Source organism: Camelus ferus, chromosome 27 (genome assembly GCF_009834535.1).
Source record: "Camelus ferus isolate YT-003-E chromosome 27, BCGSAC_Cfer_1.0, whole genome shotgun sequence".
In the NCBI taxonomy this organism is placed as follows: domain Eukaryota; kingdom Metazoa; phylum Chordata; class Mammalia; order Artiodactyla; family Camelidae; genus Camelus; species Camelus ferus.
In genome coordinates, this window is record NC_045722.1 from 18252130 (window position 1) to 18276977 (window position 24848).

Here is a 24848-nt window from a genome sequence, read left to right on the forward strand (position 1 = left end):
GCTAATGCCAGGGTTATTGTGTAGAGTAGGGTATTTGGGATTAAGATTTTCAGATGAGGCTAAGACTTTTGGGTTGACCTCCGACATGACCTTTAGCTGCCGTCACCTCCAGAGAAGGATTTAGGCTTATTCATCTTTGAGGTCTCCACACCCATCCTCACAGCGCTGGGCACAAAGTGGACACACAGAAAGTTTACTGAGTCAATGTGGGTTGAATGTCATAACCTCAAACTTCCATTTGCCATCTGCAAAGATAGAAACAATAACACAGACCCAAGAGAATCGTGTCATCCGGAATTTCTTAAAGCACATCAAAATTAGTTCCAGAATGACTGTCAATGGCTCCTTGAAGGCATGAGATGCAACATGTATGATTTTCAACTCTGACCTTTGCAACACAAACCTTCTCCTCCTTTACATAAGTATATAGCCCCAACAAATGTAAAATGTTATGTTTCAGACATGGCCAAAGACATGAAATGAAAACAGTCTCCTGGAAACAGCTGGGTGGTTGGCTGTGTTATTTTAATTTGCCGGCAAGTGATGGGAAAATTCTATGTAAGTCCAGAAGATGCCCTCAGCCTCGGATAATAACCCAGAAATCAAAATGTCTCCTGACCCAGACTCTGTCATCTTTAATAGGGGCACGAGCATATTCTTTAATATGGAATTATTCAGATCCCCAAAGCTGGGAGAATTTATATGAGGAGGGTTTGTGCCCTTAAGAACAAACGGGTAAGAAGAATCTCCTACTATCCTTGTCTTAAGCAGTCTGGATATCTGAGGTAACTGTGAATTCCTTTCTGTGTCCCAGCACCATATTTGTTGAGAATTTCATTCCTTCTCGGACAGACCAGTGTGTTCAAATTTCCACCGAGATAGTTTGCCAATATACACCCTGGATGAGACAGTTTGAGAATAATGCAAATCGTTCACATTGTTTCTCTGCGCACCTGAGAGGGGAGAAGGACCCCCTGAGAAATGTCACTTTACAAAACATGTCCTTAACTGAATCATCCATTTAAGCATTGTTGGAATGGACGATGGGCTCACCGTGGAACATATTTGATCCGTCACAACTTCAGAAAATAAAATTGGAGCAGAACTGGAGTGGAATCAGAGTTCTCAGATCAACTCCTGGTATTTTGCCCTTGTCAACCAAGGAATATAAAAAGAAATCATCTTAGATTAATTCCCACTGCAAGTAGAATCTTGAAGAGGGGGTGGGGAAGGAAATATTTAGGGGAGATGGGATTCAGAGTTGGGTTTCAAACGTGGAAAAAAAAATCTGATTGTTTTTCTCGTGAGTCTGGGATTTATGCTGAGCCGATCGGACACCTATTCTTGGCTGCGTTAAACAGTATGCAGAGGACGGAAGCTGCTGCAAAACCCGAGGCAAAGCCTCCGATGGGACATGGAAGAGTAAGAGTCAGAGGAAAGGGAAGGCGAGCAGGAGAGGGTCAGAGAGACGGAAAGGAGGGCGGCCCTGGGAGAAGACATGAAAAATTAGAACAGGCGCTCAGCGCACTCGGGAGAGCAGGGGAAATGACGGCTGAAATTAGAACAGGAGCTTAGAGGAGCGAGCAGAAGGGGACAGCGGGAACCAAGAAATTTAAGGAGGGGAGAAACAACTGAGAGAAGTGGACAGAATAAAGAAAGCTCAGCTCCACTAAGAGGACCCGGGACCCGTGCGTGTCCAGTAGACGAGCCCAGCACAGGTCAAAACAGATTGTTTGTCATTCTGAAATGCCTCTGAAAGGGGGAATGGAATGCGCCCCAACAATCAATATTAAATTTTATGCCTGCTGCACCTTTCAAAAGCCTCAAGAAGACATTGATTCAAGTAAGTGTCCCGTTTTTTAAAATGACCTTGAATTACGCACTTTTAACATTTTCGGAGCAGAAGTTTGCCCCCTGAGTTGGGGACCAGTGAGAACCTACAGGCGGTGGTTTCTAAGCTGCGGTTGGGCGCCCGCGAGGATGTGCTGGTGGCCATCGTGGCAGGGAAGGGATGCTCTGGGAGGAGGAAGTGCTCGTTCCCGTCCGACGGGAGCCTGCATGTGGAGGCTGGGAGGCTCATGTTTCTCATTATATACAGCAGGCATTCTCAGAAAGCCAAGACGGCTTGTGCTTTCTGGTTGGTTTGGCAGAGCTGTTCCGGGCACTTTATGAGTTGCATTTGTGGCCAGTTTTATGAGAGGAAAATATCCGATTCCAAATGGAATGGCTTGGGAAACCTGGTGGTGGGTTTCCCAGATGAGGCCTCCACAGAACTGGCCAATCAGGACTCCGGCTTTGCAGAGCTTTTACTGACGTCAACTTCTCTCTTGCAGTCAGACACTCATACTGGGTCAGAACTGGTTACGCCGGGTAGAGCTTTGTGCCTGGGACTGAATGAATATGATTTCAAGCTGGGACACACAGTATAGTCAATGCTCCATATTTCTTTACATCTAAACGCCAAAACTAGAGCCTAGGTTTTAGGCCTAGAATCCAGTTCTCCATTATATCAGAAATGTTGCTGATTGGTTTTTGTTGTTGTTGTTGTTGTTGTTTAAATTTTTTGAAAGTAATCTACCACCCTGTCTGCTTCGCACTCGACTTAAATACTACCTTCTCAGGAATCTAGTACCAGCCATGGTTCTTCCTTGATCTAATTCTGAACCTTTGGTTCTGATGACCCATTTTATCTTTTAACTCTGATCAGCTTGTTGGATTTAGCTTCCCCTGACTTGGGAATCCCTCCCATCAGCTGGTGCTGAGAAACACGGTCCCTATGCCCCATCCCACCCAGGGAGAGTCCCCTAGTCAACGTCCCTCCCTGCCTCTGATGAGGCATAGTATCTGGAGGTGAGGGTAGAAGTCCAGGCTGGAGATTTTGGAGGCATCAGTATTTAGGTGACATTTAAAGCCAAAGGCAGGTTGGAATCAGGTAGGAAGTCAAACAGAGATGAGAAGTCAAAAGACCAGTGTCTGGGGCGTTCTAATGTTTCGAAGTCAGAAGGATGAGGAGATACCAGAAACTGGATGGAAGTAGTGTCCAGTGATATAGGGGGAGAACTAAGAGAACGTGGTGCTCTGGAAACCAGAAGAGGGAATGATCAAATGTGTAGACCAAGAACTGAACTGGCTCAGGAATTTAAGTCATGGTTGACCTTGATAAGAGCTGTTTCAGCAAGGAGGTAAAGTGTGAGACGCTGATTTGACTGAATTCCAGAAAGAGGTGAATTGGAGGCAGCAAAAGGATAGACAGAGAGACGGAGCAGGACCTGGAGAAAGACGTGGAGTCCTTGGAGGGTGACAAATTAGCGTGTTCATGTACAAACAAGGGGAAATGGGGGTGCGGGAGAGAGGGGGAAGTTGCTGGATGGGACGTGGGCACACAAGAGGTTGGCTTGGCTGAGGAGTTTAGACCATTTGTTCAGAGCAACAAGAGGAAAGGTAGATGGACCGCAATGAATACAGACACGGACTAAAATGTATGGAAGTTATCTTCCGATCGCTCTGTTTTTTTCTCATTCATTTCGTAAGTGCATAAGCAGAGACTTAGGATGGTTTAGGTGAAATGACCTGAACCAAGATTGTGAGGAGGTGAAAAATGGGCAAATTGTAGAATCTGCACTGGTTGTTACCTAGCTTTACCGCCTTTTCACAGCTGGAATTCTCCAGTACCCGGGCATCTCCTGGTGCTCACACTGGCTTCCTCAGTGCCCCTCATCCTCCATCCCAGCATTTTCAGCTGGATCTTCTAGCCCTACTTCATCACAAACCCAGCAGGCTCTTCTCATTGTTCTCAATGTACCTGCAGCAGCCCTGCCCCCCTAGTGGACCTTGGACCACCCCAGTCTTCTTGAAATGCTCCCATCATTTTTATGACAGTGTAACAACTGGGATGTCTTTCTACCATTCTTTCCTTTATCATTCACTAAGTTTTCATCTTCCTACTCACCACTCCAAGATTCTGCCTGTCCTCTCCAACCTCCTTCAAGAAGAAACCCTGCTCATTCTCACAGAGGCAGCCACACCCCTATAATCAGTGCTCCCAAGCCAGTGTCTCCCACCAGCCCTTCCCTGTGTTCTCATGCTCCATTTCAGACTAAACATTTTTGATAAACTATTTTGCCCAATTAGGCTGTTGCTGGCTCAAACCAAGATATTGTAAGCTATATTTCTCACCTGCCTCCCCAAATAATTTTGTCATCTTAATTTGTCCATTGGTATTAATAGCACTCTGAGTCCCCCCCCCCCTTTCTCTCATCGGCACATCCCATCAGCTTCCCCATGGGCAGAGCCATTGTCTTCACAGCCTGCACCTCTCAAAGAGTCTCACGCAGGGTCTTTAAATATAACAGATACTTGGTTAATATGTTAAGTGAATACTCGTGTAATATTTCTCTAACCTGACCACTGTCTGTGCCATGCTGTCATATTTTCTCATCCTTCACTGCGACCAGTGCACTATCTCCATCCCAGGTGGCTTTGAATCTACCAGCATTGCCACAGCACATCGGCTGACCCCAAAGAGCGGCCATCCCAATTTGCCACAGGTCAGTGGAGGTGCAGGAAGTAGACCGACTAAATGTTATAGAACTTAGTGTCTCTTCAGAAAACCTCCTTCGTGGCTTTGCAAATAGGCAAAAATGTCAAGTCAGCTCTACTCTGAAGCCATTTGGAGACATTTGCAACAATGAATGCATGATTAAGTTTATTGTTTAGTAAACAGTTTGCAGACATTAGCCAAGAAAGAGTTATGGCGGCAGTTTACAAATAATTGCAATTGAATTAGGCAGACTGCAGTGCAAAAGCAGTGCAAATAACTTGCCAATTCCATAAAATGTTTTGCAAACAGATTCCGGGAGAAAATAGAATGAGAAAAGCAGAAAATCCAGAAAGGGATGTTTTCTGAGTTTGCTCTGCAGATAGTGAGAGAGGATGCCCTCATACTTTATCACGACACTGAAGAGCTAGTGAAAGGTGTTTATTTCTGCTTTGCCTCAGAGACAGAACTTGGCACAGACTTCAGAGGAGGAGGAAGGGGGCATGACTCAGTGATTTGGCAGTGAACAAACTCAACCGAACAGAAGTGGCAGAATAATTTTAAAACACAGTATATGTGTTTGGACTGAAGGGGATCATGGTTGGGGAATCCTGGCTTGTGGAAAGACACCACTCATAATTCACGGGCAATTCATGTCCAAGAGAAATTTTTGCCCAGTGTCAAGCAGCCATTGTTTTTCTGGAATATGCTTCACCAAAGATACTTGTTTATTCAAATATGTATTATATAACATATATATTTATATTTTATTCAATATGTATTACATATTTTATTAAACATAAATATGTATTTAATTAAGTGATATATATAGCACCTGTACATATACAGTTACATATATATAGTATATACAGTATGGTATATGCATATTTGATATATGCATATGCATATACATATTATATGAAATATGCATATAACAAATACATATTTAATATATAATAATAAATACAATATTTAATAATGTATCATGTCAATGTCAGGGCTTCCTCTCCTATACCAATGGGGGGAAAAACATTATATTTGTTAGCTATGTTATGTTTGCCTCCACCAAGCTTTTTTATTCATTTCTTACCACTGACTCTATGAATTAAAGATACAAATGCAACTATAAACACATCGGAATAAGCCTAGAAATCGCATGAATAAAAACCTATATCGTGCGTAAATTGTACAGTTACTCGCTGGAACTGCTTAGATAAGGATTCTTCAGCCACTTTGACTTTGCTTTTGTGTTTAGAAAAAAAAGCACAGAGCATTCGTAAATAGTGTGAACATGATTTAGTGGGAGATTTTCTGGGTAAGAAGTACCCGGGGGCTCTCGTGGTTAAAGGTCAGCCTTTTGTTTCAAAATGCAAACTGGACATGTGGTTTTCCTCTTCTAACCACACCCTTTATCATATGCTATTGATTTAGTAACTATCCAACAAGATTTTCAGATTCATGCATTTTGGGGAAAAGAGAGGATCTAATATAAACTCTGGAGTTCGATCCCACATATGAAGGGAAGGGACAATCGATTCACATAGAGCCTCCTGTTCCTTCTGAAGGAACCAGGATCAGTCAATCAGTAAGAAGTATGGATTAAGAACTTGTATTTCCATCCCTTCGCCCACAACGTTTTGAAGTCTACAACAGATACATGATTTGTGGGTTTATCACAAGTGTGTTTTAAGCGTACACAGCTGCACTGTAGCCAAGGCTGGGGTGAAGGGGTCGAGTATATCAAAATGGGGCCCTTCTCTGCACTGAAACTAGATGCAAAAGTCTACTCATCATTTCCAAAGACAAACTATGTTCACGCAGTGCCTGGCCTCATTTTGCACGTTTGGAAGTTTTACCGTCTACCAAAACAGTTTAGGGTGAGACAGATCATGCCCACAAATGGAACCTTGGAGCTGAAGCATTGACAGCATCTTAGTTGCAAAGCCATTCTGTATCTTAGAGGTCGGCATAATAGGAAGCTTCTGAGTTGGAAACTAAATAAAAGAGAACATTAGATGACAAGGGGTCCAGGCTCTGTCTTTCCCTTTGACTCTTGGCTCTTGTGTCCCTGAAAAGAGCCAGCATTTTCTCTTGGCAACACACGGAAGAGAAAGATGATGAGTTTCAGCACTTGCTGATCGCATTCACAGGGAAGATTGACAAGAAGCAGACAATTATACCTGACATGAATATGGGCATGGAGGGGACTGTTGAAATGGAGACCCTTGCTAATGGAAGAAAGATGACCCCAACCTTTTGACAGATGTCAAGTCGATTGGAGTCCAGCAAAGTTATAACCATTTAATCTGCATCACCAGAGAAGACAAATTGTATGACTGATAACCTCTTTATTTTTTATTCTATAATTTTTTTACTCAACAGTGTAGAGATAGGGTTCTCAACTTGCTAATGTGGGCCAGTATTATGCATCCCAAGTTTCAATGGCACTGGGGCTTTTATTAGTTGTTGGCCTCTTCTCTGGGTCAAGGAAGAAAAGAAATAAATGAAAAAGAAGTGAATAAAGAAATGATATAAATCAATCCACAAATCACAACTCTTCAATGAGATTGTGACCTCCGTTACAGGAATGCAATTTCTGACTCTGTCTGAGAGGCATTAGTGACTTATTTAATGCATTATATGAAAGGAAAGTAAGCATGAAAAATGTACTTGAACTCCATTTGGTTCTAAAATATAACAGAGACAGAAAAGGGGTTTTTTTTGGTCTTATTTCAAAATAATCTTTCATGCTTTTGAGATAGGTGTGTGTGTACGTGTGAATATCAGAGTAAAAACTGTTTAAAAAGCTAGTTGCTGTCTTTCTCTAGTGTAGCAGGACAGATGAAGAGGCAAGGCAAGAAGAAGAGTTCAAGAGGCAAGGAACCCTTGAACCCTTTCACTTGTCTTTCACTCTTTTCTTTGCCTAGAGACGAAGGCTCCCCCAAAACTGCCCTCCACCCCCAATGTTTAGACGTGTTGAGTCTTACTCAAAGCCAATTAAAATTTGGTAAACCTTGGAACATTCCTCCAGTAGAAGAAACTCTCTGACATTAAAATGTGATGACCCACCCCCCAACCCCGCCGACCCACCCAAAGCGAAATCACATAGGAAATCTCACTGAAGAAAACTAGTTTTCTCTTGAAATTTCAAAGGAATTGACAGTGGGGTTCAGAGAGCCACCTTCACTACAAAGTAAATGGTCATGGCCTGGGAAAGGGACAGAATTACTGGAAAGCACACAGTAGACCAGGTTATGGGGTCCTGTAGTCCACCATGACTTTGTGATAACCCGATTACTTGTGATATTCTTTAGATCAACACACATTTCTTGAGACCCTACGTTATGGCAGGCAGTGCTGGACCTACAAAGACAGGGGATTTGACCTCAAGTGACTAACAGTCAAATGGGACATTCACAGGCATTTTCTTTCAATGCAATGTAGCAGCACAAGGAGGTCAGTAAAGGAGAAGGTGGTTGGGTGCAGTGACTCCTGATAAAGTCTGAATGTTCTCCACTCAACAAAGATCTCTCTAGAAAGCCCAGCAGTAAGCCAGATAAAGGGACACTGTGGGCTTCCAGGCCACAGGAAGTAGTGTGTGGACCGTCCCGCAGGAGTGACCTGGTGCAGTGAGTGATGAGTACTCCTCAGGAAAGTGTACTGGCTCAGTCCAGGCCTTGAATAGCCTCAGACTTCACCTCTCAATCATATTCTGATCCATCCCTCCAGCCACAGCTCCAACACCACTGTGTCCAGGAGGTCTCCTGTAAGCACCCACCTGTGGAAAGCTTCCCCCTTCTCTGTGATCTTTCAAAGATCTCAGCTCCCACATTTCCTCTGTCCCTTTGGTTTGTTTCAAAATTTCTTGAATTCTTTATTATTCTTTATTTATTCTCCTCCCTTTAATAATTTTATTTAACTTGTTTTGAGTGTTTTTGCTAATCCAGGATGTTCTAAGGCTTTCCGTGTATTTTCTCACTTAATCCTTCCAATAAACCCTAGAAATAAGTAATATCATCCACCTCACTTTGCAGATGTGGAAACTGAGGCAAAGTTGGGATAAGAAAACTAGCCAAAGATACAACTAATGAGTTGAGTGTCCTTGTTTCTACCCCAGGCAGGCGGATCCTAGGACCATGACACTAAAGCTATTTATATGGGTCTTATCCCCTTGACTAGAGTTTAAACCTCGTGGGGTTAGAAACCATAACTTGTTATTTGCAGTTCACACAATGCTTACTATCTTGACATTGTAGTTGGTGCTCATAGACTATTTATTGGGTAAGTGGGTGAATGAACACATGAATGAATGCATGAACTCTACTCACAAAGCTGGTGGGGAAAAAAGTGGCCTACAGAAGATTGAGCAAGAGAGTGAGTGACAAAAAGGATAAAATGGTATTTAAGGTTGATGGGAAAAGCAATAGAGTGCAGACTTTTCACTAGGCCTTAACAGTAGACCAAATACTGGCAGAAAGATGTAGGCCAGCATAGATGCTATAGGAATGAAACATGAGGGCTGAATTTTTGAGTCATTTTAAAGGGAAAACTTGGTGACTATGTGGAAACATGTGGAAGGATATTACTGCAATAAAAAAACTAATTGTTTAATGGAAAATACATAAGCACTTCTAAAATAAAGCAAAATTACTCTTCAACTTACCATCTAACAATAAACAGAATAAAATAAACAGTTTAAAAAAACATTAACAACATTGGTCATTGCATGAAAATCAATTTAAAAATTAGACAGAAGGAGAAAAATGGTCATTTCAATTTCCCCTCAAAACTCCAGCCCCAAATATTACACTATATTAATATCCACTTTGAATTGCCAAATGGTTGGTCCATTTGATTGTGTGAAAACTGATCACTGATGCAAATAACTCAGTAAATAACTGAGTTGACTCGAGTTGAGTCCAATTCCCTCTTCATAGGCATCACTGTGTGCCAAACTTGGAGGATGCAAAAGTTGGGTACACCCAACTCTGATCTTCTGAACAATCAGATGTTCCAGTGAAACATCCTCCAGTTTGATGATTGACTGAGCTACAACTCTCTGACTCAACTCATTCATTCTGCACAGACAGAAAATGCTTATGCAACTTTTGATACGTTCCTTCTGCCTCGTTTCTTAAGAAACACCAGCATTTTCACGGATTCATTAACGTTGCAAATGCCACCTATATTCTGTAAGTGGTGCCTTTGCCTCCGTAAAAAACACAAATTGATTGAAAAGTTGCACTGCAGGTGCCAATTAAGTAGAACATTTGTTTCTCAGCATAGTAATTTCAAATGCAGCCCACTACAAATTCATATGTAATCATGTGAAATGATAAAACCAACACTTTGACAGAAGAGTGGGAGTTATTGCTTTATAACATATTTCCTCTGGAATTATTTCAAGAGGTAAGCATCCCCAGTTCCAACAAAAAGAAATGTACTCATGTTGATTAGTAAATCGAATATGTATGACTTCTCTCCTCTGTGCCAGGAGCTATGCTAAGGGATGACTTATATGTAATTTTTTTCCAGGAGTGCATCTGACCATACCCATGACCAACACACATATGTGTAGTGCTATCAGGAGAATTTATGAGGCAGTCACTATTGTTCGAGTCAATCAGCTCGACAAAGACTGTTGTCAGAGAAGTATTTATTCAGTAGATATTTGCCATAGCTTCAGTTTGTTCTCCCACCTGTCTCCACCAACAGATTTTGTCTTCTAGAATTTCAGGAGACATCTCCAGAACTTAAATGACACTGTTTCCATAGTGGGGACAGATACAACCTGGGTTGTATTTTAGATGTCAAAGTATCCCCAAGTTTTATTAAATATCCATCATACCCTCAAAACAGCCCTTAGACATTAGTGGTCTAAATTAAATTTGGAACTTACACTCACTGGTTGTCCAGTGCCTGTGAACAGAAGACAAAGCCTATCGAAAGTTACTTGAATGTATTGTTTGATGATTCAGAGAATCAAAAAAGAATTGAGAAAAGCTGAAAATTACATATGTTCCTGGCTGATTCAGAATGCCCAGCTTTGGACCACAGTCTTTGGAGACATATGACCCAGTTGGTGTATAACAACTCTGGATTCCTGAGTCTTCCATGCAACATGAGATTTTGTCATGACAAAGATGCTGCTATGACAATGGGATAATGGACACAATGTGCTTTCTAAATTCTAAAGTGACATAATAATGTTATTAATATTATGCTATCTTAATAATATTCTAATATAAAGCGATAAATTGTAACCTTAAATTGCCAACATTCATAATCCACATCATTTATGCATGATAAGGACAATTATAGAAATCCTTATAGATGGGCCATATCCTGGGGCCTCCTATATTTAATATGGAATTATAGCTTTACTCTTAATATGCGAACATCTTGCTGATTCATTAATAGTAAACAATGACTGTGTGCTGAGGACAACCTGACAGGGTTTGGTTTTGCCTTCTTGTTCAAGGTCTGGGGTCGAGAGAATGGTTGATGAGGAAGGAACAGAGTAAAAGTTACTGACCCACCTACCAGTAAACCATGGCCTCTCCAGCTAGCACTGTGTTTTCTACCAAACATTTCTGTTCCTGAGGAACATTCCAGTTGCAGCAACTTCAAACAACTTCCCCAAAGTTAATCACCTGCGGTGCTTACCTGCAGGGTGGTAGATGCAGCTCCCAGGGCCCCTTAGGCTAGGCTGCCCCCAAATAGCCCAGAAATGTCTGAAATTTTGATGCAGCAGACACTTCCCTGGGAAAGCAAAATTCACCCCGGAGCCCCCACATACAAATTATAGTCACCATTTAAACCATCATCACAGTATTTGAGGTTAGTAAAACATATTGCTTGAGCTATAAAACATTCTAAACTAGCATTCCAAATGTCTCGCCTCCAGCAAGCACTTAAATTAAAGTTTCAGACAGCTGGCACTGGAATCATAATAACAGTTTTACACAAAGGGATTGGCTAAACATGATTATTGTTTTGATAATTTATTATCAACAGGCATTATGGTACCCTGATCCCGACGCTTGGCTTCCTTTTTTCTCTGTTGTCAACAGGTGATGACAAGGTCTGGTTCAGGTTATAGAGAAGGACCATTCGATGCCCTGGTCCTAGGTAGATCACACACACGCATGCGCAAGTGCGTGCGTGCCCACTCACAGGAAGACACGCTGTATACTGTCATTAGTTTCCATGATCCGATCATTTTTACTGTCTTCTTCCTATGAACTGTTTTATTTGTCAAGGGGGAGAATCTAAGGGTCCTATTCTTAGCACCCTTATTACAAGAGAAAAAAGGAAAGGAAAAACAGGTTGACCTCCTAAATACAACCTCTATTCCCTTAGAGTATCTATGGAATATCTAATTTCCCATGCCTCCCTTTGTGAAATAGATAAAAGCAGAGAATGCCACAGTCCTTCTTTTGTACTTTGAAGTACGTACACAACATTGGTAGCCTTGTGTCCATTTAGGTAGATAGGTGCTGGTCACCCAGGAGACAGACAGTGCTGACGACACCTATTTGCCCTTTAGCTGATTCTAAAACACAGTATTTTGCAGCCCTATTAACATATTTTCCAGTATCACAGATTCTCTGTTCATGCCAACTTGGACCACTTAGAACAATTTTATTGCCACCATAGGGAAACGTGTGATTGACATCGTCATTTTATTTTATTCAAACTGGGCCCATTCATAGATTCCCTAACAGAATTAGAAACATAATATTATATTTTTTTATCACTAAAGTTGAGCCCAACAAACTGTCCAGGCAAATTTGGCTCTCAGTCTTTGTGAACTGTTGGAAACAGCGTGGTAACCTGCTTTACCATATTAATGAGAAAGTAGACACCACTTGTCTTTGGATGGTGAGATGGTTCTACAAGGCGACAGGGTTTTTTGGTTTGTGTCTCTCTGTGCACAAAACTCTAAAAAAAAAAAAATTAAGGAGAGTCAGAAACAGTCAGTAGGCTTGGATCAGTCAAGAGGGAATTAAAAGGACACTCTGGAGTAACTTTACATTTATATTTTCTGAACATGACTTTTCCATTGACTTTAATTAAGGTTTCATTAAACCCTGAGTTTGGAAAGCTTTTAATTGAGAGAGAATTTGCTTACTGGGCATTTTTTTTTTCCAGGCTGCAAAGAGAATTGCTGTAATAAATGTCTCTTCCAACTTGCTAGTAAAATTCAACTTTGTTCCACCTTTGCAGAAACTGGTTATAGATCCATTCTTAAGCAGCGAGCCACACCGCAATCATGATTTTTATCTCATAATAAAATGGCACAAATTTGGCTCCAGTACACTTCATAAGTATATTGCCTGCCGACGAATTAATCCAATTAGCAAAGGTGAAGGTTTATAATTGGGGTTAACTAGAATTTAACTGGTCATTGCTAATCACACCCTCCCTCACCTCCGCTAGACCGTGGTCCCCAAAGTTATTCGCGTAGTCGCCCTTAGTTCCCTGATCAAACCAAAAGCCTGACTTCAAAAATCCCTTTGCAAGAAAATAGGATGGAGCCACCTCTCCAAAGCCATGACAACAATGGAACTTGGCTGGCATGGTATTTTCCTGCTGTTTGGGGGAGTGAATCTCTGCCCCACCCCCCTCCCCACTCCCCTACAACTGAGAGTATTTTTATGTAGTTCAAGTCCCTATTGGTCTGCAGTTTGCAGTGCGGTTTAAAAAGTAATACATCTTTTCTTAGATGTACCCCAGTTTCTGCTTTTTAATAGACATGATAATGAGCTTCTGGGTCTTCATTTCCCAGTGTGCAGAGAGCTCGAATAAATCTTCGATTGTTCACAACCCAGGAGAAGGTTCTGGAGCCCTGGGACCCATTGAGCGCTCTCTAAACAACTATTGTTTTAAGCGGTTTTTTTTTTTTTTTTTTTTTTTTTGATGTTGGACTTTGCTGGTGCCATTGAATTTTTTTTTTTCCTACTATATATTCAGTAGCCCCTGCTCATCATGAGCTGAGACAGAGAGAAATTCCTTTTGCAGAGAATCAGAATGAATGAAAGTTCCCAACTGTTTCGGAGGGACATCGTATGCAGGATGTAATATTGGCTGTAGAAAAGTTTCCTGGTAGGTAAAAGGAAAAAAAAGCTTCACTCTAGATTTTCACAAAAATACCTCTGCTTGGGCAGCCAAGTTTGTGTTTCCTAGATTTCAAAATTTTGGAAGAGGTTTTACGTTTGGGCAGACTGAAGTACGCCAGTGTGAAAATATGTTTGACCATATCGGGGGTGATATGTTATTTTTGAAAACTGATTTATTTACGTGTCGCATAATATAATTCCTTATTAACAAAATACTTTACCAAAAAAAAAAAAGGCTAATTCAAAGACTATCTAAAAACCTGAGAAATATACAATTATACATCTCTCTCAATTTTTTGTTTAAATGAAAACATCCTCTGGGCAAGTTCTGTTTTCAGTTTTATTGATAATTCCGAAAATTGAAATCATGATAACACAAAGACCTAGTGTTGCCAGGTTTTTAATAAATTTAATGGGAAAAATATACTTCCTCTCTCTCTCTCTCTTTCTTTCTTCCCTTGGGGGAGGGGAAACAATATCAGGTATATATTTTTACATGACCTCAGGTTATGCTTAAAGGAACTTATATTACATTGATTAGAATTTTTGTTTATTGTAGCCGAGGTGACTGATGATGCTTCTACTAATTCTAAAACAATCCAGTGGACATTATGCTACTAAATATATAATCCCATCTATTTCCCTGGCCGGCTCGATCTGGTGGGAGGTGGAGAAAATAGTTTAGTTAAAATTTTTTTTTTAATTTGTGTCCTTATAAAAAAGAAGAAAAAGATGGTGGCTCGAGCCCATCCCCAAAGCTTTAACCAATTGACGATGATTGAATACTTTTTCTTGTTACTGCTCACTGGGATTTTCTTATGAAATGCACATTTCATTTTTATCCGGAACCTGGGGATATGGGGCAACAGAAGAATATTACTTGAAATTCGGCACACCACAGTCTACAGAAAGCTGCACATCATGATTGCAGAAGAGTTATAATTTTAATTCTTTTTTCAACGACAAGATTAGTCCGAAGTTAAGTTATCATTATCTGTTAAAGCAAACAGCACCGTGGCAGTTTTAGTAGGACAAGGTGGCTCATTCTAATTGGTAGGATCTGTAGATTCTTACGCTGAGTTTCAGATCTAAGCATCTCCAAATTAATAGGGTGATTGAAGAGAAGGGATATATTTGCAATCTGTTTGGGCTGAAATGGGTACCTAGTGCCACATATCCTCGTGCAGGAAGCCATCATTACAATTATTACTGCCTCCGTGATAGCCAGGTAGGAGCACCTGCCCTTTCTCCAGCTTCTCCAAGTAATCCCTAGCAATCAATTAATTCCTGAAAAACAGTGTGTGAGCTCTTACAATATCAAAGGAGAATGCGTTTGACATTGGTCAGCGGAAAAGCTGTGCTTGCAGAATCCCAAAGGTTTAAGAGCATGGATGCTTAGATGAAATGAAAAGGAAATCAGTTCTGTAGCATCCTGATACCCAGCAGAATCTGCTGCAACTCTGTTTCTTGGTACGAGTTTCAACCGTGATCATCTCTGTTTATAGACTCTCTGTCAACAGTGGGGTTTGATTATATGACTCATAAAAAGATTCTGGGCTTGTGATTTTGTTAGCAATGTTTTTCTGGTTTTGCATACAAAGGAAGAAAGAAAAAAAAATAGAGGAAGTTGTTTTTCCCCAGATGATATAATCCAGGTAGTGAAAAATACATAAATAAGCATCAAGAATACATATATTCAGGACTGGAAAAAATTACAAAAATTTGCAACCTGAGTAGAATCAAAAAGGCCAATTTATTCTGCTTAGTAGCTTAAATTTGCAAAACGTAACATATCTTCCTCCTGAAGGAAATTTGTAATGAAATAGATCAAACAACTTGGCCAATCGTTCAAAGTGGGAAACTGGAAATTTAGTTCACATTTCCCACAATAGCAACAGGGATTTTTCACACTCATTTTCTACTTCCAGACCAAAAATAAATAAATAAATTTAGAGAAAGCAAATTAATCAAACTAGAGCTCTCCCCAAGGAGGATCGGAACATGCCTATCTGTTCTTCTTTTTTATAATGCATCTCTAGGAAAGAGTCTAATGTTCGAATTAGTGGCCAACCTCTAAAACTTGAGAGAGTTCAAAGGAAAATAGAGATTTTCTTAAGTTTTTCTTAAAAATTTAGATCTGGCAACATGGGACCTTCATTTCCATCTATAAGCCAATGGCTCAGTTTCAGTGGCTGCCCAGTTAAACCACACATCCTCTCTCACCCCATTTTCCACAATCCCCACCTGGCCCACTCGGCTCGTGTAAGTGACCAGAGTGATCACCTTGACCTTCTGGTTGACAGACAATCTGTGGCTCCAAATAGGAACAGTCACACCCTCTGATTCCTCTCACCTCTCTGATCTTTGTCAGGAATTTTCTTTTTAGGGCATGTCAACCACTGTACCATCTTCCATCCCTGTTTGCTGATTTCTACCCTTATGGTTTTCCCAGGTCATCCCCTACTCAGGAAAAACTCACCTTACTCCAACCCATGCTTTTCCTTTGCCTGAATCAAAAACTCCCTTCCATATAGCACTTTAAATTATTCTCAGCTCTATCCTGCCCCAGATTTTATCTCACATCCCTTCCACACTTTGATACATGATCCAGTCAACAGAAGCCAGTGGTAGCAAATATTAAATGACTATCGACTGAAATAAACATATTTTCAATGACACAGTGCTCCCCATCAATTTCTTACAATGATATTGCAAGAACCATGCCACAGGCACTCAAAACTTCCCTTTGAGCTAGAATTTGGCCCCTGCCATCAGATATTTATAATAATTGGTTATGTTCCCCTTTAAGTGTTTCTACATTTCAGTCTTATTATTATACCCAGTCTAGCTAAATAAGACAGGACATTTCTGAGGTCAAGGATAAAAACCTTCCAATTCTTGGTGCCCTTTAAGAATAAGGGACACGATACTATAAGCCGAGTGCTAGGATCCATCTCTCTTGCCTCAGAATTCCCATCACTTGCAACGCACATCACATTTTATTTCACATTAAACAGTAATAGAGTATGTTCACCTCAGGGGCAGGGATTGAACCTTATTCAGCTGTGTATTCTCCTTAAGGATAATCACTTTTCTCTGTGTTTGAATTCATGAAAGGTACCCAGCCATCAAAGAATATTGACAAATTCACTGGACATGAAACTATAGCTTTCCAGCGCCTGAGATTAGCATTCCAGTCACCGGTAACTCATCCAAGACTCACACTCAGAGCTTGAAATTGTCTGCAGATCCCCCAGAACAAGGAATCACAGGACAGAAGAGCCCTTGGTGGCAGTGAGCAAGTGAGCAGGCAGCTGATTCACAGGACAATGTTCTTATTTCTTTCAAAATCTCACCCTCCATCGCCACATCCCTTTATTACGGGAACAATTAACTTGTAATGTGAAGGCGGATAAATGTAGACTCAGTGTTGACACCGTTAGTCCTTCCTTTGATTTAGGGCCTTACATTTTCTGGATCAAAAAGACACTCATCTGAAAGAGCTGGTTTTTTGAAGGCATTAGAATGGGGATCAGTCTTCCCTTTGTCTCTAGCCTAGAACAGTCCTGCAAGGAGAGGAGACACAAGATGGGTAAGTTTTGATTTATGAGTTGGGAATGAGAATAAAGTAGACAAGAGTTCTGGAATGGAGAATCTCGGTGGGATAACTGTGTTGGGGACCTTTATATTAGGGCCAGAAAGGTCTGGAGAGGTAATGCCTATTTTTGTAAAGGGCTGTCATGAGATCTTGAGAATGACCTCATGCATTTGCTCCCAGAAGTGGTGCCAGGGGCCCATCGATTCAAGGTGTGTTGGGGTATCTCAAACACTCCCCATGATATTTATTTTTTATTTTTTTTCCCTAGAATAAAAGAAAAATAATTGCAAAAATCCTACATCATTTTTCCCCTAGTTTTACAGTTTCCTGTATGACTTCTACATAAGAATGTACATTAAAAGAAACTCAAAGCTCAAATATGCAAAATTCTTAGGGGAATAGCAAATCAAATGAGTAAATTATTCCTCCAGGAGGGAAAGGAAAGACAGAGAGGAAGAACAATTGGGAGGGAGGAGGAAGGGAAGACAGAGGACCAAAAGTTGAAGGTACTGCTTTCAGCTTTCTGTTTCTAACTGTTACAACAAATTCCACCCATTCCAACACTTGCACTTTTCTCTCAAGCTCTCCTACTGTACCATTCTCTGTCTTGGTCTCTCTATACCCAATACACATACACCCCCCCCCCAAATTTAGAATTTATTCTGTTCACTTCCAACAGCAGAAATGTGAAGCGGTAACAAGATGGCCAGAGCTTTACATCAGGCTACAAACTTTTGTATGAAAAAGCATTAGAAAAAAAAATTAGGTGGACTCAGCTGTTTTCTGGAAGATCCTGGTGTCTACATCTATGTCCTTAGGATCTGCCTTAGAGATTTTACATTTTGTATTTGGGAACAGGCTCCATTAGAAATTTTGAAGGAAGAGAAAAAAGGACAAGCTCAAAAAAAAAAAAAAAATTGCCACTTACCATTTAGGGGACCTTGAACAAGTTTCTTAGACTTTTTTTTCCCCATTTATTGACAAAGAAAAATGGGACTGTCTGGCGGGATTATTGCAAAAGTTAATAAAATGTGAAATCACCAAACAGGGTGACAGACACATAGGGGAGACTCAGTAAAGAGCTGTTTCCTCCTGCTTCTCCAGCATTCCTCTACTTGGCTATAAATGTGTTCAGAGTCCCTTGCAGAAATGATAATAAAATTTAACCGAGTCAATATGAGTTTTTACTTTTGTTGCAATGGGCACATGAAAGACTTGTAAAAACAGAAGGTGGTAACGAGGCTGCATGGATTGACACTGCTACCTTCGTGAAGAGGAATTCTGGGCAACAGAAGGAGCAGGTTCCACGGTTGGTCAGCTGTGTCATTCAGAAGAGAAGGGGGAGAGGATGTCTCTAGAAATCTGTCTTGGGTACAGACTCTCTCTTCCTAGTGTCAATATTTCTTGGATTCTTCCACCTAGATTATTAAAAGATCATAGAAGAAATGAAAAACCAGAGAAGTATTCTTTTCCAAAGATATTTCAGTGTCCCTGTCAGTATTCACCTGGGATACCCCATGGATGCTGAGATGATCAGAGGACATGTGGTCTAGATTAATAGCCTAAATTAATTAATTAGCTTCCTTGTCTCATTGCCTTCACTTCTCTTCCTCTGCCTTCCCTTCCTCCTCCTCCCAATTGCTTTTCCTCTGTGTCTTTCCTTTCCCTTCTGGAGGAATAATTTACCCATCCTTGAAGATTTGTCATTCCCCTAAGAATCTTGCATCTATGAGCCGTGAGGTTCTGCTAATTTACATTCCTATTTTGAAGTCATATATGAAACATACAGCTAGAAAAAAAAATTGATATGGGATTTTACAATTATGTTCCTCCTATTCTGGGGAAAAAAATGTAAAAAAAAAAAGTTATGGGGAGCATTTGAGATAACGAGAAACCCCAATGCACCCTGAATCAATTAGCCCTGGCACAATTTGGGGGAGTGATCACGTGAGGCCGGTCACGGAATTGACTGCTTCGAGTGGGAAAAGAGTCACCACACACTGAGAGAGGAGGCATAGTCAGGGGTCAACATTTATGATTTCTCCAGGATCTCCATGTTGAGCTTTCCCCCAAATCCATTCCTACCGCAGCAAGATAGAGACAAGAAGTAATTTACCAGCTGTACACATCAATTAATTACAGAGACTAAGGGTCCTCTTAAGTTCCAGAAAGGCATTAGCTCTGTTTATGTTTCAACTAAGCCTTCCTATATAAGTAAAGACCCCCTTGGCCAGGCGCTAAGTTTTAATCAGAAGCAACTACATCAATTATGCAGTTTCTAAATGGAGACTAAAAGAATGAGGATGGAGATTTAATAAATGGACATTGAAAAATACTGCTAGAAACCTTTCTTTCCTCCTGTTCCTCTGCTACGTTTCCATCAACTACTCATGTCGCCTTCTCCTTCTCCCTGATGGGAAGGCTGCTGAGCAGAAGACAATCCCCATGAAAGCAGCTAATCATGGGGGTTTTGCAGTTAATCAGTATCTCGGTGGCTGACCATTGTTTACAGAGGGAAGGGGCCCCGAGATTCTTGATCTCAAATACTGGAGGGCTGCAAGTCAGGGCCTTCAGCTCTCCAGCCAGCCGCTGCAGCCTCGATTTAATTAACTGCCTATCCCTGCCCTGGTGTGACTTGCATGGCCGGGAAGGTGTTTCCCAAGGAAATCAGAATAGGGGGGCAGAGAGGGAAAGAAGGGGAAAAAAAGGTGAGTTCAGGAGGGCAATGAGGCGGGGGTTAACAACGCTGCTTAAGATCAAGGGCTGGAGTGCTGAGATGCTGCCAGACTTGAAAACTTTAATTTACTGTCACTGTTAGCCCCCTTTGAGGTTTATGGTGGTATTTATACACACAGCATCAATCACATGAAACAAGGAGGGGATTTATAGTTTGTTTTAAAGACTGCAAATGCAATGTAATGCAAATAGCTTGCCTCATGGGCATTTACGTTTAATGGGAAAATTACAGATGCAAAAGATTGGTAGAACAAATTTTAAATTGACTTTATTACATCTAGTGCTTTTCAGAGAGTACTATTAAAAAAAAAAAAAAAGAAAGATATGGTAATGGAGTTCTACACTGTAGCCTGACAACTTAAATTCCACTTAACTGACTTTCTTTTTTTTTTCTTTTCTTTTTTTTTTTTTTTGTATCTTCCTGCTTGCATTATTCTTACAATAACTTTGGATAAAATTCCCCAGGACCATAAACTGATTAGAAATTTGATTTTTCTTTATTTCATATTGCTTTTTTTCCTAGGTCCCGCCAAATAACAGATCCAAATGATGTAGATTCATATTATATCACGGTGGCATATGCATTTATAGCCTATGTGGAAAACAAATGACTAGTTTGTATGTTAATATGTGACTGCCTTTAATCAAGGATTGAAAATTTTAGGATAGATCAATTCTCTTGTCCTCATTTCCTTCAAACGTAGCTGTGTGTGCATGTGTGCTTTCGTGTCGCATGCACACATCCCAGGGGATGGTTCTTTGACTTTGAACATTTTGGGTAAAGATCTTTCCCTGAGCTGTGAACACCAAAGGTTATCACATGATGGTCCTTGAGTTGTTTGCATGTGATGAACCGGTGGTCTCAGCTTGTCCTCTGGCCAGTGCCCCTTGCACAGAGCTGACATTTAAATTGGTACCACCCGATCAAAGGAAGACAAGGGTTAAATAGAAAGGAGCAGGAACTCTGCTCATACTATTGGCTGCAGAAGCTTCATCTTCACATGTGCAAAAGCATGGTCTTCTTACCAGTTAATGAAAAACATTTCCATGGGATAATCTGGCCAGCACTGCCTCTATACTATATTCTAAAAGGATTTTTGTTATGTTGATTTGTTCTTTAATTCCCTCCTTCTTTGATAAAGGACTTGGGGTAACTCACAGAGGTGCATATGATTGTAAATGCAAGAGTTTTCCAGTTATAGTCTATTTTTTAACTTCATAATTTTATCTCATAAACCCTTATTTTTTAAACATATTTTGCTCACATATAATCTCACATAGTATTTGTATAAACCTCTTTCAGTAAAAATACTACTTCTAAGGCACGTACGACTTGTAGAATTTTTCAGTTTTTGTAACCATGTGACCATATTCTAAGGAACAACTAAATTAAGAAAGAAATACACCTTTTTGAGAAATTCATAGTTTCTTGAGAGTCAAAAGTAAGTTCCTGGAATGCTGTGTTCACACTTGACCTCCAAATCCTTCTGCAGTAAGACTAATATGTTAAGGCTGGGTTTTATGGTGCATAAGAGAAAAGTTCCAAATAACAGTAGAAGAGTAGGACATCGATCTCTCCCATTTTAGACAAATCAAGGCAGAGGTGGTGGCCCTCTTCCACAAGGTTCAGAGGAGCTCACACCCTTCCTACCCCTTGGCTGTTTCATAGGTGACTTCCCTTCTAAAAGTCACTTCCTGTCCAAGATGGTGGCTCCATTTTCATCCACCGATGCATTGATTTTAACCGGAGGGTGGAGACAGGGGCCAGGCAGGGCGCAGTGCCCCTCATACCCTGCTTTAAAGACCCGTCTCAGGAGTTGCATACACTTCTGCTTTCACCTCATTGGCCAGAAGTTTGTCACATGGCCACACAGCTTAATGGAAGGCTAAAAATGTACTCTTAATTTTTTCCTGACAGCTGTAGGTTCAGTTAAAATGTAAGAATTCTGTGCTAATGTAAAAAGAGGAGGATGAATATCAAAGGGAAAACAAACAGTATACACAGAGCATAACAGCAGTCTGTACTAGAATTGCCAAGATCATTTTCATCCCTATTTTGACTGATACCAAGCCTGACACTCAGCAGAGCTGGGTGATAATCTGTGTCTACTAGTAAGATGACCAGAAGAGACAAGTTAGCTATGTGAGGGTCTGATCACCAAGTCTGTGTAGACTTCCCTTCATTGACGAGACCAGTATTTCCAGTTTTTAGCAGAAGTGATGTGATACAGTCTGATTTTGTAAAAAATTGACAAGTACAGCCATGATTTCAGGATTTACATCATTAAATACTTGATTTATATCTGAGTGCAGTTGCTCAAAGTTGCTTCAAAGCAAAATGACGTGCATGTATTTTTCCTAGTTTCAGAAACAATTGAGGTGGAGGAGGCATCTTTGGCCTGATAATATCAACATCAAAATTGACTAGCTTCCCATTCCAGTCTTCTACTGCTTTATGCAGAGTCAACTGGTATTCTTGAAGACACCAACATTTGCGAGACTTTGGGCTTAATATACTTGTTTCATTTAATCCCTGGGGTAGGAGGGTGGGTAGGTAGTGGGAGGAAGGTATGAGTCTCCCCGTCTCAATTCACAGATGAGATGCTGACATTTTCATAGAGTAGTTAACAATATGCTAGTTACCATCAGGACCACCATCACCGGATTGGAAGACCAGCCAGACTGACAGCAAACAGGGGAATATCTCAAAATACGCATTTGAACAGGAATCAAAGAAAAAAAGCCAGAAACTTATATTAACAGCAGTAACGTAACCACCTTCAGATGATTAAGCAGCCTTTAAAATGCAAAGACCAGTGACCAATTAAGGCTGGAACTTTTGATCTGTGAATTTGCTAGTAGCCTTGAATTATTAAATTAAAAGCTAAGAGACACAAATAACTTCATTAAGTTGATCTCTCAATAGACAGCAATAGATCTATTAAAGACAAATTATGAGAGAGTAAAAAGCCTTCCCCCAAAAGGGCTTCCTGTTTTTCTTTTATTTTCCTTTGTAAAGTAAAAAAGAGCTTTTTTTTTTTCAAAAAAGAGTGTACAGTTTAGACTGTACAATGTTGCAGTCTTTCCTCTTCCAATTTATTTTATCTACGAGAGGTGTAGCATTTTATCCAGATGGGACCGGCATAAAATCTTCTACAGTTCAGGGAATGGGGGTAGAGGGGTGAAGGAAATATACAAAATTTGTAAGATACACAAATATCTTACAGCTTTGTAATGTTTACAGAAGCCTGTGACCATATGAACATGTTGTTCGCGCCTCTCCCGGGTTTTGGAAGGTGCCATGCAGGTGAGGGCCCTGGATCTTCCATAGGATGGTGAATGTGCCTTCCGTCTCAGATTAGGAGGCCATGCTCACTAGAACGTCACTCCAGCATCAGCACCCTGTTTTCCAGTGAAAACAAATGGTCCACCAGGGTCAAGTCCCATTTTTTCATGTTCTACCATTTAGGGAGATACTTCTGAGTGTTACAAGTTTTCAAGAGAAACGAGAACAAAGTAGCCTGGATGGAAGCTCAAGTTTGAATTTACTTCAAGTGAGGAGATGGAAGAAAATTTCACTCTGCTATTCTAAGTACGTCTAGGGCATTCTAGTTTTTTCAATAAGCATGTCTTATTGTTCTGGTTTAAAATAGTTATAGCGGAAGTCTTCATCCTAAGGAAAAATGACTAAGATACATTTTTTAATTGATGTATAGTTGACTTACAATGTTAGTTTCAGGTGTACAACAAAGTGATTCATTTATACACACACACACACATACATATATATATTCCTTTTCATATTATTTTTTCATTATAGGCCATTACAAGGTATTGAATATCGCTCCCTGTGCTGTACAGGAGGTCCTTGTTGTTTATCTATTTTATATATAGTAATGTGTGTATATGTTAATCCCAAACTCCTAATTTAATCCCTCCTCCCCTTTCCCTTTTGGGAACCATAGTTTGTTTTCTATGTCTATGAGTCTATTTCCAGTTTGTAAATAAGTATCCATTTGTATCCATTTTTTTAGATTCCACCTATAAATGATATCATGTATTTGTCTTCCTCTCTCTGACTTACTTTACGTAATATGATCATCTCTAGGTCCATCCATGTTGCTGCAAATGGCATAATGATGCATTTTTTTAGACTAAATATCTACGCAGTTGCCCTCCCTTTCCCCAGGTAATTAGCTCTGAAAGTAGTTTGGCTTCCAAAGCAGGAACTCTCAAAATGTCAGCAGGGGAGAGGGTGGAGCATTGTGTAATTGCTACCTTCCCTCTACTTTAACCTCTCTGCCAACTGTCAGAATCACCTAGGCCTTTGGGAAAATGTCTTCAGAAAAGCCAGGTGCCAGCTCTCCAATGCCAGCACGATTTCGTAGGGAGACGTCCTAAAAGTAAAAGTAATGCCCTAGAGAATTATAAGCACCACCTGGGAAGCTGTTAGGGATGGTTTCTGAGGCCCACCCCTATACCCACTGAACCAGAAACTCTAGGAGTGATGTCCAGTCATCTGCACGGGGCTGACACACTTCACGTTTGAGAACTATGTCCTGAGAGAAAATCTCCTTGGCTGAAAGCTGGCATTTTACACGTCTAGTTCATCCTTATTACTCGACAATGGCTCTAATTCATGGACTGTGCTCTGTGATTAATTCCTCCATCAGGTGTTACAAGGGCAGCCTTTTCGTCCTGAAACCTCTATGTAACATAAGGGAGAACTACAGGTTTATGAAAGACAGGTCTGTGGGTATTTATTTATGTTTCCTTTGCTTTTTTTATTTTTCATTTTTAAGCACAAAAAGGGAAATGAAATTAACTCCCACATGCCAAAACTCATTACCAAAGA

At 40.5% G+C, this 24848-nt stretch overlaps 1 long non-coding RNA gene across 1 annotated transcript in view; it reads left to right on the forward strand.

The window, feature by feature from the left end:
• Positions 1-1400: 1400 nt before the first annotated feature.
• LOC116660226 overlaps positions 1401-24848 on the forward strand; it is a 53400-nt gene continuing 29952 nt past the window's right edge. The window contains exon 1 of the long non-coding RNA XR_004315632.1: positions 1401-1843. This is a non-coding gene — a long non-coding RNA (uncharacterized LOC116660226). The remainder of the gene's footprint in view (positions 1844-24848) is intronic.